Here is a 4,768-nt window from a genome sequence, read left to right on the forward strand (position 1 = left end):
AAAGCCTTTGGAATTGAATGTGTGCTCATCATGTCTCCACATTGCTTCCAATCCGCCCCCTGCCGGTGGAGTAGAGACGGGTAACAATTCCAGCGAAGTCTTCTGCACACGCTGAATGTTCAGCTGCTGTTCACAGACCTAGTACTAGGGAAGCACAGTGCTGGAGGTTGAGGAGCACACCCAGTCATGCTGATAACGACTTTACAGGAAAAGACCAGAATCTTTTCCAACTGCAGAGGGAATTAGCAATGATGACAGGCAACCCAAACGTCCATATCAAGTCCCACTTCCTCGGTTTGCTGGGAAGTAGTTTGGGTCAAGGTAATTTTAACTAGTGCCCTGGGCCATGCAATAGTAGGTGGTCTTTACTCTGTAAACAGGTTCCAAGTGGTGATCTTTTTTGTGAGTTGCTGTTTCGTGAAGACAATCTGAGCATGAATCACAGAAATCTAGAGCCATTTCCGGAGGGCAATCCTGGCAATGCCACCCAACACCTTGAATTGGCTCTGTTACACAGTTATCACTTTTGAAGCCAACATGGTGCACATATCCACCTTCTGCATTAGTCTGCAACAGCTTCTTCTTAAGGGGAGAATTTCTTGGTATTCTGCGGATTCTCGACACACAAGTGTTAGATTTTCTTCCTCCGGCACATCTTCCTCTAGAACAGCATCCAGATCCCTGTTGTGATAAATAGATTGGCTATCTTCGTCCATGTACACCAGAGGTTCATGCAAGGTCATAAATGTTGAAGGTTTGACCAGGTGTTTATTTTGGGGGTTCTGTTTACTTTTCGGAGCATAAATAGGACATTCGTAGATCTGCCAGATATTGGAATTCCTGCCTTAGCCAGCTTTATAAAATACTTTTGAACCCTTTTTGCAACCTGCTTTGCAGTTCTGTTGCCCAAATTATCTGCAATCTTCTGCCATCGCAGAGATTCCACTTCTTCCGGGCGGGGGGTGACCTCATCAGTTGCGAGTGACTTGTGGACCCTTCTGGACCATCACTTAGCAGAAAGGGTATGAAGGGGACCCGCGCCATCCTTTGTAAGCTCCATGGGGTTTTTTGGTGTTACAGGTAAACCTTTATAAAAGGCCAATTCCGCTCTCCTGCTAAGGCGTTTTCGGTTTAGAAATTCTCTTTCAACGTTTCCTAAACTGGAGGTGTATTGGTCTAAGGCAATGTCGGTAAGTGGACTACTCTTCCAGGACATGGAAGCGCTAGGTCAACCTTCTTTTGAAGTCTCTGCACAAATCTGATGGGATCTTTGAAAGCTTCATTTTGGTGCCTGCCTAAATTCTCCAGGTCTTGAACAGCTTGGGCCCGTTGGGCCTCTAGTACAGCAATTGTCTGCAAGCGCTGTTGATAGTATTTGTTGTGGTTCAAAGCCACATGATCGGACTCAAAAGTAATGCACGATGGGGGTCTTTCTCCTCCTCGTCGGCCAACTGGAGACATCCACTCTCTACCACAGAGAGGGCGCTTCCAGATAACACCTTTTCCTCCATAGGAGGCTTTCGTAGTTCATTTTCTGCACTCATTTGGGGGTCACACCCATTTGGCTTTGTCTGTCTCTGTAGCAGAAAAAGACCTCTCCAAAGAGTCGGTAACACACATTTTTAGGTACGTTTATGTCTGTGGATGTGGCTATGGCACTCCATTTCCCATTTTCCATAGATAAAATTCTTCTCTGTGGGCTTTCTTTGGGTAGAATGACCGTACTTGAAGAAGGTCTTTATGTGTACCCATGTTCTTCATGTTCCACGGAATATGACATTTGGCTGAAAGAGTATCCACGCCTGAAGGCGGTTCAGTTTCCCCTGAGATTAAAGAACAAGCACGATCCTTATTCAAGTTGCTATTGCCAGAACATTGTTCCCTCGAGTTAGCGTTATCCCCCACAGCATCCACCTCTTCCTCAGATCTGATGGATTGCTGAAGGTTTATGGTGTGCACAGCTCCTGGCTCTTTTGCCTGAGTAACATTCACAGGGAAGGATGTCATTTGTTAGTTCATGGTCCTTCAATTCTACCTGTTCTTGTGAATTTGCGCAAGGCACGTTGTGGCCTGAAAGAGTTTCCTCTTTGTGCCATAATTCTTCACCACTGCTCAATAAAGGACAAATTGCCATTTTCTGTTACCATATACTCATTAGACAAGCAGGAGGCAATAACAGCATCCCGAATAACGTCACTATCTGAGTGACAGTCATCACAATTCAGAGCAGCCACTTCTTCAGCTACCCATTTACAGTTTCATAGTGTGCGATCTCAGTGCTTTCAACCAAAGCAGAGTTATTAAGGCCTTCCTTGCATGCATTTACGTGTTTGATTTCCCTTTCGTCACAGTGATCCAATAAAAGACATCGACCAACTTGCTTAGTCCCATTAGAGTGTGTGTCGTTTTCAAACACAAAGCTCTTCCTTTCGGATAGTTCTTGGACAACATTGCTCACAGACTCTTCCTCCGAGCTGTTCAAGGTGTCTGAGCGCAAACGGCGCCTAGCTCGCTTCAAAACCGGCGATCCAGATTCCTCGTCCTTTGTCTCGCAATTCTCCACAGTGTCTTTCTCAGTACCATCCTTTTCTGAGAGACAGTCTTTTTTTCCAAGGGCTGGCCCAGGAATTGCTTGGACTTTGCTTGTTCAGGTCGACGGGTCTCCCATCATTTTTTCCCTTAGGCGTCCGCACAGATTCTGGTCTTTTCTTGGGTGAGTTGGAGCGAACCAGAAGAAGAGCAACTATTTCTTCTTGATGAGCAATGCTACGGTTTCTCAAGGTTTGACCACAAAAGGCTTCATCCAACCCCTTTAATCTGATAGTTGATCTTGTTACATGAGTTGATCGAGAAGCAGCGATACTATGGCAAAACACTAGCATGTGTTTGGCATGATCCACTCATCTGGAACCCTTCTGGCCGCCGAAGGCCAGTTCACCTATGTACAAAAATTAGAGTGGGGTTGCTGGTGCAGCGGTAATGCAGTTGATCGTCATCGTGGTATCCTGAAAGATTTAGCTTCCCTGCACCGCTTCCCACTTCCTTTTCAGCTCCTTCCGGTTCCCTGAGCCCTTTTGAGCTGGCACCAGGAGGCGCTCACTGCACCGCCTGCTGGCCTGCGGCCCCGTAGCAGGAGGCTTTCCCCGCCAATGCACGTGCCTCTGTTTAGTCAGTATGAATGACCCTGCAGGCTGCCTACTTATTGGCATTGTCTGCCTCTGCTTGGGTGTTCCACCCCTTCTCTGTATTAATGTCTCGACTTGCATCCAGCATAGGTCGATTTGGAACAGGTGGAGGTGGATCCATTGTGTGGAGCTTTCTTTGGTACAGGCTCTTTCCAACATGGCGGTGTGTGTTCTGTGTAACGATCTAGTCTCTGCTGCACTGCATGCTGCCGTCACGCAAAGTCGCCTCTCGAACAATGAAGTCTACATAGACTGTAACCCAGAATTTCAGCGCATGGCTACATTTTCAGCATAGACACTCTGAGTTAGCATCTAGGCTTCTAATCCTAGCGTTACTGTATTGCTGCACTTTGCCCGTTTCCTGTGGGGTTCTTTTCCTTTCTGACTCCTTTCGCAGTGTCCTCCTGTTCAGCCTCTCCTGCATTGCCTACTTTGATGTTGTACGTCTGTCTGAAGGATATCTATACTACTTGCCTGACATCCACTTCTTCCACTGTTGATTGCCTGCCAAGTGCCTTTCTTCCCGCTTACCTGAATCCTGCTTTCTCCTGTTGCCCTACTGATTCATCAGCTGTGCAAACTGAATCCAGCTTCCTCAACGTTGGGCGCCTTCACCTGTAGTGTTTTCTTCCCACAGTTTTTCCCTGAGACTTCTGTTCCTGCTTTTCATCCATCAGGGTCAGAGGTCTCGGGGCGTTCCTTGCTGCCATCACTGCCATTGCTGCATTCGATCAGGTCACTGCTCTTCGCTTAGTTCTTGACAGTTACAGACACCTACATTCACAGAATGGATCAGATCATAACCCCACAAAGGAAGTCCAGACTTTAAAACTGGACAATATGTCTTTACGCCAACAAGTGGTCATACCCAGAGGAAAATATGATGGCAATCCCTATAAACTCAAAGAATTTTTGGATGCTTGTACAGTGCAGTTTTCCTTCAAAACGGCTTATTTTCCATCAGAAAAGGATAAAGTGGGTCATATGATATCTCACCTTCGGAGCACTGCCTTGGCATGGGCCACCCCTCTAGTCACCACAAATAATCCCATTCTGGTTTCTTACCAGGCCTTTGTGGATAGTCTTCGAGCCATGTTCGAGCGACAGGAAATCACTATCAGCACAGGAACAATTATTGGACTTTAAACAGGGGTCTATGGACGAGTTGCCTATGTGACTCGCTTTAAACAAATGGCTGCAGATACAGCTTGGCCCGACGATGCACGGATCACATTGTTCAGGAGTGGTCCCTCTGAAGAACTGAAAGATGATGTTTCTCGGATCCCTCGCTCAGCCAACTTAGTGGAAATGATCACGCTTGTGATGCAAGTGGACTTTCGCTTGCAGAAACGTCATATGGAACGCATCGGACCAGTGACCTGCCCTGGGTCCCTGACAAAAGCACTGAGCGAGAGGGGGTTGCTCAGGGTCCACTTTCAGCAGAAGAAAGGTCTCAAAGGCGTACATTAGATTTATGCATGTATTGCGCTTCCAAATGCCATCTTGTTCATGATTGTCCATTGGCACCTCCAAGATATCAGGAAAACGCCAACTCCCCATCGTGGAGAGAACCACGATTCGGG

The 4,768-nt window shown here is 46.9% G+C and overlaps 1 pseudogene; it reads right to left on the reverse strand.

Annotated features, from left to right (window-relative positions):
- Nucleotides 1-276: 276 nt before the first annotated feature.
- LOC138489537 (ZZ-type zinc finger-containing protein 3 pseudogene) lies at nucleotides 277-2,882 on the reverse strand (annotated as a pseudogene).
- Nucleotides 2,883-4,768: the final 1,886 nt, after the last annotated feature.

The sequence above is a fragment of the Ambystoma mexicanum genome, chromosome 9, assembly GCF_040938575.1.
Source record: "Ambystoma mexicanum isolate Mex_15411 chromosome 9, UKY_AmexF1_1, whole genome shotgun sequence".
NCBI classification, from domain to species: Eukaryota; Metazoa; Chordata; class Amphibia; order Caudata; family Ambystomatidae; genus Ambystoma; species Ambystoma mexicanum.